The sequence below is a fragment of the Protopterus annectens genome, chromosome 7.part1 (assembly GCF_019279795.1).
Source record: "Protopterus annectens isolate FY-2018-M chromosome 7.part1, PAN1.0, whole genome shotgun sequence".
Lineage (NCBI taxonomy): Eukaryota > Metazoa > Chordata > Ceratodontiformes > Protopteridae > Protopterus > Protopterus annectens.
In genome coordinates, this window is record NC_056740.1 from 406,533,132 (window position 1) to 406,555,525 (window position 22,394).

Below are 22,394 nucleotides of genomic sequence, written 5' to 3' on the forward strand. Positions count from 1 at the left end.
GTACATTGTCAAGTAGGCATGCAAATAGCCAAAACTATGGCCATTGAGTTAAAAAAGTAATGCACTATATGAAAAATTAAACTTATTTTTTAATACATATGCCACGTTTAAGTGGCACACAGCGACACACAAACATGCAATTTGCAAAATAAAAAATAAATAAAAAGCGTAGAATATTAAATTTAAAGCTATACAAAGGTATTGCATTATAGTGGCCAGCATGCAGAGTCATACAATGGCAGCTTATAATGGTAGCTAGGGTGATAGGCCCTGGTATAGTGCAGTATCCAGGGTATACACAATTAGGTGCACGTAAATGAGCCACGTTTATTGAATAGCAAAAAGTGGTCACCTTGTCCATAGATACTAACCATGGTAGGGGTTGAACCATGTTAGTGTAGGCAGAACAGATAGATGACATGAACAGGAGGTGTATCACACCATATGTAAGCAGATTGGAGCTGAGCAGCACCTGCTTGCAGTCAGCTAAACACAGCTAAGCAGGGGATTGTGTCTGAGGCTGCTAAACTCTGCTTAACCCTGCTGTGCATGTTTTAGCTTGTTAAAGAAATGCTGTGTAACCATGTACAGGGGAGGGTACAAACTGTTGAGAAATATTTATACTACAGCCATGGGTTTGTGTGGAGTGTTGTTGAGCTTAGCAGTGGAAGAAATTAAAAAAAAAAAAAAAAAAAAAAAAGAGAAATATCCTGGGAAAGCCAATCAAGTAAAAGAGACTGATAAGCCCTGTTTCACTGACACTGGCCCATTCAAACCCCCAATGATTCACCTAGCAGGAGGAATGTATCATAGTCAGCCAATCACACAAGCTGCATTTGCAGTACACCAGTTTAAAGTATGCATACACCCTGCACCTGTCACCCCAGAGATTACGGATACTGGCCAAGGGTATAAACTGAACAGGCAAAACAGACTACTGAAAAACAAAATAGAGAAGAAACTATACAGTAGCACAGAACGAAATGATAAAGCGCTTTTCGTTTATTCCAATAAACAAACTTCTTCAGATCAAGAAAAACAAAAAGTCACAGCTTAAATACTCTCTGGGCTAATACTTACAAAGTCAATTAACTACTTAAAGTGAAAGCTGACTTACAAGACACGCCCTATTTGCAAACACAACTAGATTAAAAACTGCTTTTAAAGTAAAAGCTAAAAATCCAAATAGTCAGACTAAAAGTACAACTAGCATTGTCTATAAAAAATGTGTAAATCTAGCCTACTACTAAGCTAGTGAGGCAAAGAAATAATAATTACAAGTGCATAAAAACTCCGCTGGTGTTTGTAAAACTGAGTTAATACAAATACCTATGTTAGTGCACTAAACTGTGTATGTTGAAGCACATCGTGTGCTGAACATAATTGGTAATGAGTAAAGTATCAAGATAAAACTACAAATTCTCAGCAAAAAATACTCAGCAAAAAATACACATAAAGTCACTGAACCAAGGTGCTCAAGAGCATTAGAATAACTGTGTCGTGCTAGTGTGGAAGGTAACCTGACACAGCCTACCTATTAAGGCTCCTAAGTTTAAGAACACTACTTAAAGAACAGTTCTCATTCAGACCTGGTGAACTGTATGCGTTGAGTCTAATTTGCCAAAACAGCTCTCGCTCTTCTAACTTAAGTGGGAGAGGAGCACCCCTGAAGTCCTGTGTGATCTGGTCAATAATCAAAAATTTAAACATATGGTTTGGATAAACTGAAATGTGTTTTGCTAGTGCATTATCAAGTTTCTGCTTCCTGATCGCATAAGTATGTTCATAAATGCAGTCACGTAGGCGTCATTCTGTTTTGCCCACGTAGAAAGCTGTACAGGTTTGGCACATAGCTAAGTAGATCACCATTCTTGAATTACAGTTAGCTCTTAGGTTCAACTTGTATTCGTAATCGTGAACTTTAAATCTATTGGATTCCAAGATGTATTGACAAAAATTACATGCCTGGCATTTAAACATGCCTGCTGTCATTGTTTTTTTAATATTATGTCGTTCGAGGAGGGCTTTGAGGTTTTTTGCCTTTCTATAAACAACCAATGGGTGATTACCAAGTTTTTGGTGTACTGTGTTGTCCTTTTTGAGTAAGTCCCAATTTTTACGTAGTGCCTGAACACAGTCACTACTATTGAGACTGTATGTTGTTATGAATGTGACACCAAAACATTCAGAAGGATGCCTACTTGTGTGGACATTTACTAAGTCTGTGTTCGAGGATTCAGTGTCATTCATAAGAACCAATTCTCTATTCAAGATTGGTTTATAAAAATGGCACTGACGCTTAGACAACACTTCTTCTATAATAGTGTCTAACATTTCATGTGGGTAACCCCGGTTTAAAAACATATTCCTTAGGTGTCCACATTCATTGGCAAAATCACTATCCAATGTGATAATGCGGGCTGCCCTCACTAGCTGACCTTTGACCATCGCCCGCTTCTGATGAAAAGGATGACAACTTGTGTAGTGCAGGAATGAGTTGGAGTACGTTACTTTCCTGTATATATTCAGGAATGAGTTGAGCACGCTACTTTCCTATATATATTCAGGAATGAGTTGGAGCACGTTACTTTCCTATATATATTCAGGAATGAGTTGAGTACGTTACTTTCCTATATATATTCAGGAATGAGTTGAGCACGTTACTTTCCTATATATATTCAGGAATGAGTTGAGTATGCGTTACTTTCCTATATATATTCAGGAATGAGTTGGAGTACGCTACTTTCCTATATATATTCAGGAATGAGTTGGAGCACGCTACTTTCCTATATATATTCAGGAATGAGTTGGAGCACGCTACTTTCCTATATATATTCAGGAATGAGTTGGAGCACGTTACTTTCCTATATATATTCAGGAATGAGTTGGAGCACGCTACTTTCCTATATATATTCAGGAATGAGTTGAGCACGCTACTTTCCTATATATATTCAGGAATGAGTTGGAGTACGCTACTTTCCTATATATATTCAGGAATGAGTTGAGCACGCTACTTTCCTATATATATTCAGGAATGAGTTGGAGTACGCTACTTTCCTATATATATTCAGGAATGAGTTGGAGTGCGCTACTTTCCTATATATATTCAGGAATGAGTTGGAGCACGTTACTTTCCTATATATATTCAGGAATGAGTTGGAGCACGTTACTTTCCTATATATATTCAGGAATGAGTTGGAGTGCTACTTTCCTATATATATTCAGGAATGAGTTGGAGCACGTTACTTTCCTATATATATTCAGGAATGAGTTGGAGTGCGTTACTTTCCTATATATATTCAGGAATGAGTTGGAGCACGCTACTTTCCTATATATATTCAGGAATGAGTTGGAGTACGCTACTTTCCTATATATATTCAGGAATGAGTTGGAGCACGTTACTTTCCTATATATATTCAGGAATGAGTTGGAGTGCGTTACTTTCCTATATATATTCAGGAATGAGTTGGAGCACGCTACTTTCCTATATATATTCAGGAATGAGTTGAGCACGCTACTTTCCTATATATATTCAGGAATGAGTTGGAGCACGCTACTTTCCTATATATATTCAGGAATGAGTTGGAGTACGTTACTTTCCTATATATATGCAGGAATGAGTTGAGTAATGCTACTTTCCTATATATATTCAGGAATGAGTTGGAGTAATGCTACTTTCCTATATATATTCAGGAATGAGTTGAGCACGTTACTTTCCTATATATATTCAGGAATGAGTTGGAGCACGCTACTTTCCTATATATATTCAGGAATGAGTTGGAGTACGTTACTTTCCTATATATATTCAGGAATGAGTTGGAGCGCTACTTTCCTATATATATTCAGGAATGAGTTGGAGCACGCTACTTTCCTATATATATTCAGGAATGAGTTGGAGCGTTACTTTCCTATATATATTCAGGAATGAGTTGAGCACGCTACTTTCCTATATATATATTCAGGAATGAGTTGGAGTACGTTACTTTCCTATATATATTCAGGCATGAGTTGGACTACGCTACTTTCCTATATATCTTCAGCAATGAGTTCGAGTACGTTACTTTCCTATGCATATTCCGGAACGAGCTGGAGCACGCTACTTTCCTATATATATTCAGGGATGAGTCGGAGTACGTTACTTTCCTACATATATTCAGGAATGAGTTGGAGTACGCTACTTCCCTATATACATTCAGGAATGAGTTGGAGCACGTTACTTTCCTATATATATTCAGGAATGAGTTGGAGTAACGCTACTTTCCTATATATATATTCAGGAATGGGTTGAAGTACGCTACTGTGCTATATATATTCAGGAATGAGTTGGAGTACGTTACTTTCCTATATATATTCAGGAATGAGTTGGAGTACGGTACTTTCCTATATATATACAGGAATGAGATGGAGTGCGTTACTTTCCTATATATATTCAGGAATGAGTTGGAGCACGTTACTTTCCTATATATATTCAGGAATGAGTTGGAGTAACTACTTTCCTATATATATTCAGGAATGAGTTGGAGCACGCTACTTTCCTATATATATTCAGGAATGAGTTGGAGCAATACTTTCCTATATATATTCAGGAATGAGTTGGAGCGCTACTTTCCTATATATATTCAGGAATGAGTTGGAGCACGCTACTTTCCTATATATATTCAGGAATGAGTTGAGTACGTTACTTTCCTATATATATTCAGGAATGAGTTGGAGCACGTTACTTTCCTATATATATTCAGGAATGAGTTGAGTACGTTACTTTCCTATATATATTCAGGAATGAGTTGGAGCACGCTACTTTCCTATATATATTCAGGAATGAGTTGGAGTACGCTACTTTCCTATATATATTCAGGAATGAGTTGGAGCACGCTACTTTCCTATATATATTCAGGAATGAGTTGGAGCACGCTACTTTCCTATATATATTCAGGAATGAGTTGAGCACGCTACTTTCCTATATATATTCAGGAATGAGTTGGAGTACGCTACTTTCCTATATATATTCAGGAATGAGTTGGAGTACGCTACTTTCCTATATATATTCAGGAATGAGTTGGAGTTACTTTCCTATATATATTCAGGAATGAGTTGGAGCGCTACTTTCCTATATATATTCAGGAATGAGTTGGAGCACGCTACTTTCCTATATATATTCAGGAATGAGTTGGAGTACGTTACTTTCCTATATATATTCAGGAATGAGTTGGAGCACGTTACTTTCCTATATATATTCAGGAATGAGTTGGAGTAATGCTACTTTCCTATATATATTCAGGAATGAGTTGGAGTGCTACTTTCCTATATATATTCAGGAATGAGTTGGAGCACGCTACTTTCCTATATATATTCAGGAATGAGTTGAGTACGCTACTTTCCTATATATATTCAGGAATGAGTTGGAGCACGCTACTTTCCTATATATATTCAGGAATGAGTTGGAGCACGCTACTTTCCTATATATATTCAGGAATGAGTTGGAGTGCGTTACTTTCCTATATATATTCAGGAATGAGTTGGAGCACGCTACTTTCCTATATATATTCAGGAATGAGTTGGAGCACGCTACTTTCCTATATATATTCAGGAATGAGTTGAGCACGCTACTTTCCTATATATATTCAGGAATGAGTTGGAGTAATGCTACTTTCCTATATATATTCAGGAATGAGTTGGAGTAATGCTACTTTCCTATATATATTCAGGAATGAGTTGGAGTACGCTACTTTCCTATATATATTCAGGAATGAGTTGAGTACGTTACTTTCCTATATATATTCAGGAATGAGTTGGAGTAATGCTACTTTCCTATATATATTCAGGAATGAGTTGAGATGCTACTTTCCTATATATATTCAGGAATGAGTTGGAGCACGCTACTTTCCTATATATATTCAGGAATGAGTTGAGCACGCTACTTTCCTATATATATTCAGGAATGAGTTGAGCACGCTACTTTCCTATATATATTCAGGAATGAGTTGGAGTACGCTACTTTCCTATATATATTCAGGAATGAGTTGGAGTACGCTACTTTCCTATATATATTCAGGAATGAGTTGGAGTACGCTACTTTCCTATATATACCCAGGAATGCGTTGGAGTACGTTATTTTACATATATTTTCAGGAATGCGTTGTATTATGTTACTTTCCTATATATATTCAGGAATGAGTTGGAGTACGCTACTTTCCTATATATATTCAGGAATGAGTTGAGAGCTACTTTCCTATATATATTCAGGAATGAGTTGGAGTAATGCTACTTTCCTATATATATATTCAGGAATGAGTTGGAGCACGTTACTTTCCTATATATATTCAGGAATGAGTTGGAGTACGCTACTTTCCTATATATATTCAGGAATGAGTTGGAGTGCTACTTTCCTATATATATTCAGGAATGAGTTGGAGTACGTTACTTTATATATATATTCAGGAATGAGTTGGAGCACGTTACTTTCCTATATATATTCAGGAATGAGTTGGAGTAATGCTACTTTCCTATATATATATTCAGGAATGAGTTGGAGTACGCTACTTTCCTATATATATATTCAGGAATGAGTTGGAGTACGTTACTTCCCTATATATATATTCAGGAATGAGTTGGAGTACGCTACTTTCCTATATATATTCAGGAATGAGTTGGAGCACGCTACTTTATATATATATTCAGGAATGAGTTGGAGCGCTACTTTCCTATATATATATTCAGGAATGAGTTGGAGTACGCTACTTTCCTATATATATATTCAGGAATGAGTTGGAGTACGCTACTTTCCTATATATATTCAGGAATGAGTTGGAGCACGCTACTTTCCTATATATATATTCAGGAATGAGTTGGAGCACGCTACTTTCCTATATATATTCAGGAATGAGTTGAGCGCTACTTTCCTATATATATATTCAGGAATGAGTTGGAGTACGCTACTTTCCTATATATATATTCAGGAATGAGTTGGAGCACGCTACTTTCCTATATATATATTCAGGAATGAGTTGGAGTAATGCTACTTTCCTATATATATTCAGGAATGAGTTGGAGTACGCTACTTTCCTATATATATTCAGGAATGAGTTGAGTACGCTACTTTCCTATATATATTCAGGAATGAGTTGGAGCACGCTACTTTCCTATATATATATTCAGGAATGAGTTGGAGCACGCTACTTTCCTATATATATATTCAGGAATGAGTTGGAGCACGCTACTTTCCTATATATATTCAGGAATGAGTTGGAGTACGTTACTTTCCTATATATATATTCAGGAATGAGTTGGAGTACGTTACTTTCCTATATATATATTCAGGAATGAGTTGGAGTACGTTACTTTCCTATATATATATTCAGGAATGAGTTGGAGTAACGCTACTTTCCTATATATATATTCAGGAATGTGTTAGAGTACGTTACTTTCCTATATATATTCAGGAATGAGTTGGAGTACGTTACTTTCCTATATATATTCAGGAATGAGTTGGAGTACGTTACTTTCCTATATATATTCAGGAATGAGTTGGAGTACGTTACTTTCCTATATATATTCAGGAATGAGTTGGAGTACGTTACTTTCCTATATATATATTCAGGAATGAGTTGAGTTACTTTCCTATATATATTCAGGAATGAGTTGGAGTACGTTACTTTCCTATATATATACCCAGGAATGACTTGGAGTAGCTTACTTTCCTATATATATATTCAGGAATGAGTTGAGTACGTTACTTTCCTATATATATTCAGGAATGAGTTGGAGTACGTTACTTTCCTATATATATATTCAGGAATGAGTTGGAGTACGTTACTTTCCTATATATATATTCAGGAATGAGTTGGAGTACGTTACTTTCCTATATATATATTCAGGAATGAGTTGGAGTACGTTACTTTCCTATATATATATTCAGGAATGAGTTGGAGTACGTTACTTTCCTATATATATATTCAGGAATGAGTTGGAGTACGTTACTTTCCTATATATATTCAGGAATGAGTTGGAGTAATGCTACTTTCCTATATATATTCAGGAATGAGTTGGAGCACGTTACTTTCCTATATATATATTCAGGAATGAGTTGGAGTACGTTACTTTCCTATATATATTCAGGAATGAGTTGGAGTACGTTACTTTCCTATATATATTCAGGAATGAGTTGGAGTAATGCTACTTTCCTATATATATTCAGGAATGAGTTGAGTACGCTACTTTCCTATATATATTCAGGAATGAGTTGGAGCGTTACTTTCCTATATATATTCAGGAATGAGTTGGAGTAATGCTACTTTCCTATATATATTCAGGAATGAGTTGGAGTACGTTACTTTCCTATATATATTCAGGAATGAGTTGGAGCACGCTACTTTCCTATATATATTCAGGAATGAGTTGGAGTACGTTACTTTCCTATATATATTCAGGAATGAGTTGGAGTACGCTACTTTCCTATATATATTCAGGAATGAGTTGGAGTACGCTACTTTCCTATATATATTCAGGAATGAGTTGTAGCATGTTACTTTCCTATATATATTCAGGAATGTCTTCGAGTTCGTATCTTTCCTATTTATTTTCAGGAATCAGTTGGAGTACGCTACTTTCCTATATATATTCAGGAATGAGTTGGAGTAAGTTACTTTCCTATATATATTCAGGAATGAGTTGGAGCACGCTACTTTCCTATATATATTCAGGAATGAGTTGGAGTACGTTACTTTCCTATATATATTCAGGAATGAGTTGGAGTACGTTACTTTCCTATATATATTCAGGAATGAGTTGGACTACGTTACTTTCCTATATATATTCAGGAATGAGTTGGACTACGTTACTTTCCTATATATATTCAGGAATGAGTTGGACTACGTTACTTTCCTATATATATTCAGGAATGAGTTGGACTACGTTACTTTCCTATATATATTCAGGAATGAGTTGGACTACGTTACTTTCCTATATATATTCAGGAATGAGTTGGACTACGTTACTTTCCTATATATATTCAGGAATGAGTTGGAGTAATGCTACTTTCCTATATATATTCAGGAATGAGTTGGAGTACGCTACTTTCCTATATATATTCAGGAATGAGTTGAGTAATGCTACTTTCCTATATATATTCAGGAATGAGTTGGAGCGCTACTTTCCTATATATATTCAGGAATGAGTTGAGCACGCTACTTTCCTATATATATTCAGGAATGAGTTGGAGTAATGCTACTTTCCTATATATATTCAGGAATGAGTTGGATGCTACTTTCCTATATATATTCAGGAATGAGTTGGAGTACGTTACTTTCCTATATATATTCAGGAATGAGTTGGAGTACGTTACTTTCCTATATATATTCAGGAATGAGTTGAGCACGTTACTTTCCTATATATATTCAGGAATGAGTTGGAGTACGTTACTTTCCTATATATATTCAGGAATGAGTTGAGCGTTACTTTCCTATATATATTCAGGAATGAGTTGGAGTACGTTACTTTCCTATATATATTCAGGAATGAGTTGGAGTACGTTACTTTCCTATATATATTCAGGAATGAGTTGGAGTACGTTACTTTCCTATATATATATTCAGGAATGAGTTGGAGTATGCTACTTTCCTATATATATATTCAGGAATGAGTTGGAGTACGTTACTTTCCTATATATATATTCAGGAATGAGTTGGAGTACGTTACTTTCCTATATATATATTCAGGAATGAGTTGGAGTACGTTACTTTCCTATATATATTCAGGAATGAGTTGGAGCGTTACTTTCCTATATATATTCAGGAATGAGTTGGAGCACGTTACTTTCCTATATATATTCAGGAATGAGTTGGTCACGTTACTTTCCTATATATATTCAGGAATGAGTTGGAGTCGTTACTTTCCTATATATATTCAGGAATGAGTTGAGTACGCTACTTTCCTATATATATTCAGGAATGAGTTGGAGCGCTACTTTCCTATATATATTCAGGAATGAGTTGGAGCACGTTACTTTCCTATATATATTCAGGAATGAGTTGGAGCACGTTACTTTCCTATATATATTCAGGAATGAGTTGAGATGCTACTTTCCTATATATATTCAGGAATGAGTTGGAGTACGTTACTTTCCTATATATATTCAGGAATGAGTTGGAGTAATGCTACTTTCCTATATATATTCAGGAATGAGTTGGAGCACGCTACTTTCCTATATATATTCAGGAATGAGTTGGAGCACGTTACTTTCCTATATATATTCAGGAATGAGTTGGAGGCCGTTACTTTCCTATATATATTCAGGAATGAGTTGAGTACGTTACTTTCCTATATATATTCAGGAATGAGTTGGAGTACGTTACTTTCCTATATATATTCAGGAATGAGTTGGAGTAATGCTACTTTCCTATATATATTCAGGAATGAGTTGGAGTACGTTACTTTCCTATATATATTCAGGAATGAGTTGGAGTACGTTACTTTCCTATATATATTAGCTGTATATTTGTGAAAGCTAGTGTCTTTAGAAAGTAAAATGTCCAAGTACGGGATGGCTTCAGTATGGAAACTAGCAGTGAATTTCAAAAACTGTGTAGTTGAATTAAAATAGTCCACTAACGCTTCACTCGTGGGCAAGTCACCGTCCAGGAGGATAAAATATCATCCAAGTAATGGGTGTAAAAAATCACCTGGTCTTTAAATGGGCAGTTAGTGGACACGTGATTGTGTTCCCATTGTGCCATGACTATACTGGCAACACTGGCCCCACAAGGGGAGCCCATGGCTACTCCAGTTTTTTGCAAATAAAAGTTGTTGTCAAATGTAAAAAATTGTTAGACAAGACCAGGTCCAACAATTCATGAACCAGAACCAACTCATTCCCACTACTACCATTAGATCTAAGCACTTGTTCTACCCAGTCCACTGCTATGTCTTGGGGAATGCAGGTGTACAAATCTTTAACATCAATAGTAAGAAAATTGTACCTTGCGTTGAAATCTAACTTGTTAATTTTACCAAGGAACGACCAAGAATCTTTGCAGATCTGTGGAAAGTTGACCAAGTATTTCTGTAAAATGTTGTCAATGATTTTAGCACATGGATAGGTAGGAGAACCACGGCCATCTACAAGTGGTCTCATGGGTGGGTTGTGGACATCCTTGTGGATTTTAGGGATACCAAACAAGAACGGAAAGTGAGGGTATGTTGTTGATAAGTAAATGTATGTGTGTTGTGTTACCCTACCCTCGATGAACATTTCCTCAATGTGATCTTTGATTGTGGTGTACGCTTTATTTATTTCAGAACACGAGCTGGTAGAATATGAAGGACTGTCCAACAGGCTAAACATCCTATCTTGATAGTCAACTTCATCAAACACAACAAGACCCCCTCCCTTGTCCAGTTTACAGAATCTAATATTCTGAAATTTAATCCAGTCAAGGCATTCCATTTCTTTTTTATTATTAAAATAAGCACTCGATGTTGAATGGTATGGTGTTTTGTTGAAGTTTTGACGAATGTCTAATTCGCAAACCAGTTCAAAGATTTGTAAAAGGGGATGGAGTGGGGGTTTGTAGGTACCAGGAATCCTAAAATTATTGTCGTCAAGGGGGTAAGAGCCTCCAAACAGCAAGTTCAAGTTAAGCTTCCTAACGTATAATTTTAGGTCTATAATTGATTTGACCAGATCTGCTTTCTGAGCTGGTACATAAGTGTACCCTTTAGACAATAACTCGACTAGTTCAGGTGTAATATTTGCAGTAGAAAAGTTGTATACATTAAAATCACCTTGTTTGTTCATGAGTATAACAGGAGTGTTAGCAGTACTTTCATTACAAACAGCAGACATGTTATGTGTATTTGTCTCAGTTGTTAAACAAGGGTCACATTGCCCATCAGTAAACCCTGGTGTAGTAACAATGTCAACTTCGAGGCAGTCTCTCAATGGACTGTTGGCGATGGCTTGATGGATCGCTACTGTCTCTGCTTCTGCTTGTTCCTCTGGTGGGAAAAAGCCGCCTGTTGTTTTGGCTTTGCCCCTAAAAAATTAACGTCGTTGGACCTAAGATTGTAATGCCCAGTTTTTTTATTGTTGTTGTTACAAGAGTGATCTAATAGGTCATAATCTGAGTCAGATGGAGCATTAGAACAATCAACGGATGGACCCAGAGGACGACCTGCCTGAGCAGAGTTCACATTTGTAGATGATTCACCATTATTGGGTTGAACGGGTTTGACATTCCTTTTTGGGGGCTTCCAAACTTGTGCTGATGGAGGTTTAGGAAAAGCTGTCTCATCCTTGTAAGCCTTCAAGTCTCTGTCAATTTTCCTAGTTTTATTGTTTTTCAGTTTACCAAGGTACTGCTCAATACTAGAAAAAATCCTGTTGCATTCATATTTATAGCGAACAAACTCTGAGTCCAATTTAATAGTTTCATCGAGTTCTGACACTTGTCTGCTCAGAGCTTCAACCAGTTTTGCATAATGTTTGATCATTAAGTTAAGTAACTCAAAGCCTTGCTGATCAAAAAGTACAAGAAGGTCCTTATGGAACTGTAAATTGACTACCAGACCAGTTGGGTATTGATGGTGGCGAAGGCCTTTGGGAACTATCTTGAGTTTCAAACATTCTTGAAAGTACGATATCTCTAATTGGGTCTTTTTTAATTTCACTAAAATGTTGTCAAAGTTTTTAAGATTAGTAAAAATGTTGACCTGCTCACCTTGGTACACTCCAGTCGTTGAAGGTAATTGATCTAATGCTGTAGAAAAGGTGAAGTTGTCAGTCAACCAGTTGTTAATGTCCGGGATTCGGGTAACCCCTGTGTCGCTTACGCGATTCACAGACTCCGAACGAAAGTTAGAAGATGTGTCACGCTGCTGGTTAAGAACCATAGGTAGTTCCAGGGCTGAAATACTCCTCTGCCCACAGTCAATGTTGAACTGGTCTGTAGACTGTAAATTCTCAGACCCAATGACTCCACTCGCTAATAATCGTGCCTCATCACTGAAAGGCCGCAGGTTACTAGATACTGCAGCCAAAGGTTGAAGCACATCTCCATTCGGAGCTAACGGTACCGCCATACCAGTTAAAGTAGATGTCGAGCCCTCCTTGAATGACATAATATTAAAAAAACAATGACAGCTGCCATGTTTAAATGCCAGGCGTGTAATTTTTGTCAATACATCTTGGAATCCAATAGATTTAAAGTTCACGATTACGAATACAAGTTGAACCTAAGAGCTAACTGTAATTCAAGAATGGTGATCTACTTAGCTATGTGCCAAACCTGTACAGCTTTCTACGTGGGCAAAACAGAACAACGCCTACGTGACTGCATTTATGAACATACTTATGCGATCAGGAAGCAGAAACTTGATAATGCACTAGCAAAACACATTTCAAGTTTATCCCAACCATATGTTTAAATTTTTGATTATTGACCAGATCACACAGGACTTCAGGGGTGCTCCTCTCCCACTTAAGTTAGAAGAGCGAGAGCTGTTTTGGCAAATTAGACTCAACGCATACAGTTCACCAGGTCTGAATGAGAACTGTTCTTTAAGTAGTGTTCTTAAACTTAGGAGCCTTAATAGGTAGGCTGTGTCAGGTTACCTTCCACACTAGCATGACGCAGTTATTCTAATGCTTTTGAGCACCTTGGTTCAGTGACCTTATGTGTATTTTTTGCTGAGAATTTGTAGTTTTATCTTGATACTTTACTTATTACCAATTATGTTCAGCACACTTGATGTGCTTCAACATACACAGTTTAGTGCACTGACATAGGTATTTGTATTAACTCAGTTTTACAAACACCAGTGGAGTTTTTATGCACTTGTAATTATTATTATTTCCTTGCCTCACTAGCTTAGTAGTTGGCTAGATTTACACATTTTTATAGACAATGCTAGTTGCACTTTTAGTCTGACTATTTGGATTTTTAGCTTTTACTTTAAAAGCAGTTTTTAATCTAGTTGTGTTTGCAAACAGGGCGTGTCTTGTAAGTCAGCTTTCACTTTAAGTAGTTAATTGACTTTGTAAGTATTAGCCCAGAGAGTATTTAAGCTGTGACTTTTTGTTTTTCTTGATCTGAAGAAGTTTGTTTATTGGAATAAATGAAAAGTGCTTTATCATTTCGTTCTGTGCTACTGTGTGGTTTCTTCTCTATTTTGTTTTACTGGCCAAGGGTGCCTTTTTTTAGACGATGTCCTAAAGACAAAATTACCACCATAACGGCTACAAGCAAATTAAATCTGTGGTTATGCTACTTAACACTAAAGTCTAAATCTCAAAATGCACTCGCTCGAAGCACTCCTTAAACTGGATAACACTGACATCTGTGTAGTGACCAAGACCTGGTTCAAGGCTCTGGAGATCACCCCTGCACTACCAGGCTATAATTCATACCACACCTTTCAGCCCCTAAACTTGGACCAAAACACTGAAGGCGGTGGTGTCTCCATATTCATAAAGGATATGCACACCTCCAGACTAGTAGCCCAATATAACGCATCAGAGATACTTCAGGTACAACTAATACAATCCAAGTTGTAGCCTGCTATAGATCCCCCACCATGTCCCAAGACTCCCACTCCACATTCCTAAACACATTTGAAAATATTAGGGTGCAACCCAATACTCTTATACTGGAAGACTTTAACTACCCCTCCATTAACTGGGAAAATTACTCTTGTATCAACAGACTTGATCAACGTTTTCTGGAATTTATTAATTCCAGTGCCCTGGACCAACTCATTCTTACCCCTACCAGGGGTAGAAACATCCTTGACCTGGTCATTACTAACATGGGTAACCGTTGCTCTACACTAGTAATCAACTCCTCCCTGTTCAGATCTGATTATTAGCTAATCACCATGGATATCCACACCCACCACTCTCCCCCCTAAAAGGAAAACTGTAAAAAGGTTTCCAAAGCCAGATTTGGGCTTCTAAAAATAGAAGTGGTTAACTTCACAACACCCATGCAAATAGAAAATAGGTGCATGACTGCTGAATCATACACCAATGCAGTATATGAGCACATACTCAAGTGCATGGAACGGGCCATACCAAACAGAACCAAGATGCTCTCCCAAAAAAAAAGCAATCTGGTGGGTGGTCCCCAACCATAAACAAACCAAACAAAAAAAAAAAAAAAAAAAAAAAGCAAGGGTGAAGTCCCAATACTGGAAAAATTTCTTTGTTAGCCTCATCAAAAAACTGAGATCCATCATCAAATCCTCTAAAGCTAGCTATGAAAACAAAATTGCTGCAGATTCTAAAGACAACCACAAGGCATTCTATAGTTATGTCAAGAATCTACATGGCAATACTCAGATCTGCTCTGAGTTACAGCACAATGGCAATACATGTACAGAACCAACTGATATTGCCAACATATTGGCTGACAGGCTCAGTGCAAACTTTACCCCCTTTTCACCCCCTAAAGGGCCTATCACAATACTTGAGGAATGCCAAGTCCCTATTATCGTGCCTACACAGGTAAAAACTGCACTTTACAAAGCCAAGAATACAGCTTCCATGTGACCTGATAATATCCCTGGCTGTGTTCTACATAAATTACAAAGTGAACTGTCACCACACCTGAGTACCCTGTTCAGTCACAGCCTCATTTCAGGATTTGTTCCTACCAAATGGCACACAGCAACAGTCATCCCACTCCACAAAGGGGGAGCGACTACAGACCCTGGAAACTACTGCCCCATTAGCCTGACGAGTCTGATATGTAAGGCTATGGAGCACATCATTATGGACCTTATAAATAAGGACATAGGGAATCTCCAAACTCTGGACCCCACACAGTATGGGTCTGTGAAAGGTAGATTATGCCTGTTCAACCTGATAAACTTCTTCAAGTCTGTCACCAGAGCTGTGGATGAGGGCAAGGTAGTTCACACAGCCTACCTAGAACTTGCCAAGGCCTTCAACACCATCCTTCACTCAGGAATCATAGATAGACTCACTAAACTTGACATAAACCCCTATGTAATAAGATGGGTTGCCAACTGCCTCACTGATAGAACCCACACTGTGAAAATAGTGGACTCCGAATCTGACTACCAGCCAGTTACAAGTGGTAACCCACAGGAATCGGTCCTAGGTCCCCTCTTTTTGGCATCTACTTCTCTGAAGTTCAAGCCAACACAAAGGGACTCTGGCTCACCAAGTTTGCAGATGATTGCAAACTGGTAGTCATTATTGATTCTCCAATTGATGTAGACATTTTACAAAAAGGCCTGACTGACAACAATGTCTGGTGCCAGAACCATGGCCTTAAGCTCAATGCCAAAAAGTGCATTGTCATTCCCTTTGGGAAAAATTTGGTGCCCATGTACTACCACATAGGCAGTAGCCCACTAAACACTGAAGGTGTGATAAGAGACTGGGGGACACAGGTTGATAGCAACCTCTCCTTTGATAACCACATTGCCACTGTAGTCAGAAAGTCCTTCTATGTGGCACATCTCATTACAATAGGCTTCTCATCCAGGAAGAAAGAGGTCATAATCCCTCTCTACTCATCCCTCATTAGACCTGTTATAGAATACAACACCCCATTTGGTATGTACCTCACTAGACACCTACATCAACTGGAAAGGCCACAAAAATACCTCACTAAGAGGATCTTAGGCCTTAGACACATGCCCTTTATGGACAGACTCAAAAAACTCTAGCTATACTCTGTCTCTTATCGCCTACTTAGAGGTGATCTCTGCTTGACCTACAAAGCCATGTCTGACCCAGAGCTGCTAGATATACTACACCTCCAGGGACCTTAACCTCATTACCACAATAAACAGAACATGCTGGAGGGACAGGTTCCTAACCTAGAGACATCCCATACTAGGAACAAACTTTGCATTCACGTCATGTAGAGCACTCACTGTCCCTCTTTAAGAAAAATATTGATGAGTGGGTAGACAATAGGAAGTTCACCTGGGGGGAACCTATGAACCTAATCTGACTTTCCCACATACTCTGCACCATTAGAATACACACTGGGGAATTTTAAATGACAAAATGATAGGGGCTGCTGCTCTGATATATCTGTATGTGCTACAGGCTGAAGCCAGTGATGATAATGATGCTGACAATAGGCCCAGACCAAGGAGAAGAGTGTTCAGGCCCAGGGTAACCTTTCAGGGGCTACATGAGCTGGAGATTGTAGAGCACTACAGGATGGACAGGGACACTGAGCTCTGCCGCCCTCACCTCAGACCCAGAGCCAACAGAGGGGAACCCATCCCAGTGGAAACAAAGGTATGTATACCCTTAAGTATACTAGCTACAGGTACTTTCCAAATACCTGCTGGGGACATGACGGGGGTCTCACAAGCATCCACATCCAGGGTACTCCACCAGTTCCTGTACATCATACTAACACATGTCAGTGAGCACATTTATTTCCCCAGAACCCCTGAGAAGAGGACCAGCAATATGTGTCTCTTCCACCATGTAGCCACACTACCCAGAGGTACTGGGTGCCATAAACTGCACTCATGTGCACATCAAAGCACCACCCAGTGAGGAGGGTAGAGCCTATGTCAACCACAAGGGGTATCACTCCATCAACTGCCAGGTTGTATGCAATGCCCAGGGCATTATCATCAGTGTGTGTGCTGGCAGCCCTGGCAGTTATCATGACTCCCACATCTGGCATGCATCACAGCTGTACCAGGCTTTTGCCAGGGGGGACATCCCATATGGACATCTACTGGCAGATGCTGGCGACGCACTCAAACCGTGGATGATGACACCCATCAGAAATGCATATACACCCACTGTAGAATGTCATAATCAGGCACATACACAAACTAGGAACATCGTAGAGCATGTGTTTGGGCTGTTCAAGTCACGGTTCTGCTGCCTTGACATATCTGGTAGAGTCCTGCAGTACTCTCCAGCCACATGTGCACACATGTTCATAGTATGTGCCATGCCACACAATATGATCCTGCAGAAACAGCTGCGACAGGAACATCAGAGGAAAAGGACACACAGCCTCCCCCCACTATTGCCAAGGTCACCACAGCACAGGGAGACTTGGAGGAGGAACCCCCTGAGCCTGTCCCTGTTGCCAGACGTAGGCAAGCCCAGTACACCCTGACCTTGCCTTGGCAAAGAGGCAATGCATAGCACATGTACTGACAACCAAGAGACCAGGAACTGACACCTCACTCCGACTCACATACAGTAAAAAGGATACCAGCCACTTCATACTACGTATAGATTACCATGTATTGGCTGAGTACTGTGTGCATCTGACAGAGTTAGCCCTGATGCACTGTCCTCTCAACTGCTGCAGGCACAAGGTAAGTCACTCTTCTTAACAACAAATGAATGGGGTAGTAGACTGTGGTAGCATATGTATGGACCTGCTGCATGCATGCAAGGGAACTGAGTAGGCTACCAGGAACACAGCAGACAATGAAAAGCTATGTGGGACAACAGGAATTCTCTGCCAAATACTGGCTGCCCCAGAATATGCGGTAAACCCCAAGCCACCAAAACCCACTGCAGTATGTGAGGGACTTACAAACAGCGGGGTCATAGGACAGGTGCATGAATGTCAATGTTGGAGTCCCATACATACCTCTCAACCTCTTACAGCAAGAAATCAGTACAAAGTCATAAATAAATGCGGGACAAAGGCTCAAAAACAGAGAGAATTGTTAAATATTGCTCTTACAAATGTAGAAAGTTGATAGAGTAAAGGTTTTGCAGTAGCATGAATTCTCTGAAGGGTAAGAAGTCTGAAACTCAAATGTCTGTCATTACTTTCTAACTTCAGTCTTTAATAATTTGCAAGTAATTTCACAGACAACCACAATGTTAGGAGAAATGGACCCGAAATGTGAGGCAAACATTTGGACATTCTGTCAAAATCTGTACAGTTGAGAGGTATGGTCCCCTAACCCCCACACACCCATGTTCCCATAGAACTGCAGTAACAGTTATGTTTATAAGGTAATAGCAGCAGACCATACAATCCCAGGGCTGTCCCAATCAACTTGCTAGAATGTTCCATTTCCACAATATGTAGGAGTCAATGTGCTATGTTTGTGTGTGGTTAATAGTGTCAGGAAGTAGCCAGCAATGACTGGTGGCTGTTATGTCTCACTGGGCTAAGTACATTACTGTGACTGACAAGGTTCATGGTTCGAGACTGACCATGGCAACTATTTTGCATGTCAGCTACACCTATGGTAGAATATTACAGACTGCCTGGCAGTCAATATTTGTTACTACAGGAAAGCTGAACAATGGAGGGATAGGGGGCCACAGATATGGACAGTACATAGCTCTGACTAACCTAGACATTGCCTAGTAGAACAGCAGGTTGTAACAAGTTAGTCTAGTGCCAGGATATATAGGCTGCCACGTAACTGTGTCAGTACTGACAACAAGTCAGTGGACACCATCCATACCCCTCAAATGACAGGGTTTCTCAGAAAATATACACATATGCCTCATATATCTGTTCTGTTTGTCATAAAATTGCATTTGTCTGGCAAACTATTTGCAAACCAATAAAGACTGATGTGAAAATATGAATGACAGACAGTTGAGATGAAGACTTCATACCCATAAGAAAATGCAAGCTAATACAAAACCATTCTACCAACTGTCTACATTTAGAAGAGCAATATTAAGATCCTGTCTCCATGTCTGGGCCTGAGTCTGACTGTTATAAATGGTCCTGTCCAGATGTCTGACTTTAACAATTTGAGAGGTATGGCCAACATGTAGCCTTATAATAACAGTGCAAAACAAACTGTCTGAGGACCACAGCAGATGTATGGGGCTCAATTATGGATAACCTGTAAGCAGGTACAGTCAGAGGTGTGAAGTCTATAACCCTGTGTGTGATGTTATGACTAGTACCCCAGTCACACCATAACTACAACTACATAAGTGCAGAGACTGTGGAAAAAACCTGCGACTGGAGAAGAGAAGGACAAAGGGCCACATATAAGTGGAAAGAGGAACCACTGGCCAGAGAAATGTAGAATGTGCAGACTAGAACAATTTGTGCAGTAACATGGGTTCCTTGCAGTGTACGGAGTCAGTAGATAAATGTCTGTCAGCAGTTCCTCACATTAAGCTATACTGATCTGCCGCTAACAGACCAGGAAATCACAGTGTTATGTCGAAAATACCGCACATATTATGCAAAACTGCTCAGTCCAATACACTCTGTACCCACCCTAGATATGACTCAGTTAATAAGGATAGCACACAGCCAGGAGATCCCTCAATCAGTATATCAGGGAGGTGCTGGATTGTTTACTCAGGTTCATCAGCCAATCAGCTGTAGCACACAAAATCCTGGACTGCAGTACAGGTAGGTCTGGCCTGGAGTCCCACTATTAGTATTGAGCATGCTCCTACACTTGACTAATTTCAGCCCATGTCTGAACCCACATCTGACTATAGAACTGTGTTGTCCATATATGCCTGTGCATACAGACAGCTATGTACACCTTAACTGTCTCTCCCCACGACCATCAGACAGGATTTCCCTCATCTATCTGTATGTGGCACATATAAGACATATCTGGATCTTTTGAGTGTGATATATATATATATATATATATATATATATATATATATATATATATATAGGTAGGTAGCATAATATATAATATATCAGACAGGCAGAGACAAGGAGAGAGAGAAAGAGAGACAGACAGAAAGAGAGAGAGGGCTTGAGAGGGAGACACCCAGAAAGGCATAGAGTGATGTAATGCTGCAGCCACTTGTACACCAATTGTAAACAGTAACATGTGCAAGTACTATGGTGAGCTCCATTGTGTAATAGTAGTGCGATAGGGGTTGTAATCTCACATCACACGCCATGTGTGTGTGTGTGTGTGTGTGTGTGTGTGTGTGTGTGTGTGTGTGTGTGTGTGTGTGTGTGTGTGTGTGTATTCCACATACAGTAGAATGCACATACTCAGCAGGCCTAAGTCTGTGCAATGGTCACCCATTTTATGGCCCTAAGAATACTGTTCTCTACAACAGTGATCTACCTGTCAGCAGCTACTGATGTCATCCACTCCAACAGCAGCGGCAGACACTCTCCAAATAAACAAGCCTCGTGGCACACTCGATAAGTATGTGGCACTATAGTGTAGACAGTTAGATAGGTAGTGGTTTTAATCCTAACAACAGTAACTCAGTGTGTGCGTGTTTAACTATATCTCCTTGTAGCTATCTGTATTTCTTGCCTATGTGTGTGCAATGCCAATACAGTTTAAGGCCTGTTCCACCCTGTTAACCCCCATTGCACTACTTTACAGGGCCTGTAGATGTCATCCACCTTAGAAGCACTGTTGGACACTCTCCAACTGTATAAGCTCTGTGGCACATGCGATAAGTAAGTAGCACTACAATACATACACCACGATAGAGAGGGGTTCTAATCGCAATACTGGCAACTGTGTGAGTGTATGTATCTATGTATGCATATCCCCTGTAGCAGTGTGGCTGTCTTGCCTGTGTGTGTGCAATGATTATACCATTTTGAGGGCCTGTTCCACCCTGTTAATCCCCCCATTGGCAATCTATTTAGGGCCTACTGATATCATCCACCCTAGAAGCACAGTTAGACATTTTCTAACACAGTAATTCTGTGCTGCATGCAATTCATATGTCGGTCTATAGTGTACATAACTAGATAGGTAAGGGGTCCTAATCTCAAAAGTAGCACCTCTACGAGTATATGTGTGTTTGAATGCATATCTCCCTGATGCTGTGAGTGTGTGTGTCTCACAGTTATACCATTTTAAGGGCTGTGCAAACCTCTTAAACCCCCAGGGGCAATCCTTACAGCATCTGCAGATGTCATCCACCTAAATAGTAGTGGCAGACACTGCAAAATCGTATAAGCTCCATGGCGTATGTGATATGTATATAACGCAATCATAAATAAAACTAGGCAGGTAGGGGTTCTACTCTCAACAAGGGCAGTGCATGAGTGGGTGTGTGTGTATGTATGTATATCCCCTTGTAGCAGTGTGAGTGTGTTAGAGCCACCACAATACCTCTCAATCCCTTAGAGCAAAAGATCTGGATAAATCAATACAGAAAAGTGGGACAAATGCCAAAAATTAGGGTCAATCTTCAGATATTGCTCTTACAAACATTGAAAGTAGATATCATAGCAGGTTGTGCATTAGCATGGATTTTCTGAAGAGTATGAGGTCTGAAATTATAATATCTGTCATTATTGTCTAACATTAGTCTTTAATCATGTGCCACTAAATAGACACAAAACCACAATATTATGACAAATGGGCCAAACATATGAGGCAAACAGCAGGACATTCTGCAGAAATCTATACAGATGAGAGTTATGGACACTACCTCTCCCACC

The 22,394-nt window shown here is 39.1% G+C and overlaps 1 protein-coding gene across 1 annotated transcript in view; it reads left to right on the forward strand.

Annotated features, from left to right (window-relative positions):
- The window catches only part of CDHR4 (cadherin related family member 4), a 764,521-nt gene that overhangs the window by 532,973 nt on the left and 209,154 nt on the right, over positions 1–22,394 (forward strand). The gene's annotated exons all lie outside the window — the stretch shown is intronic.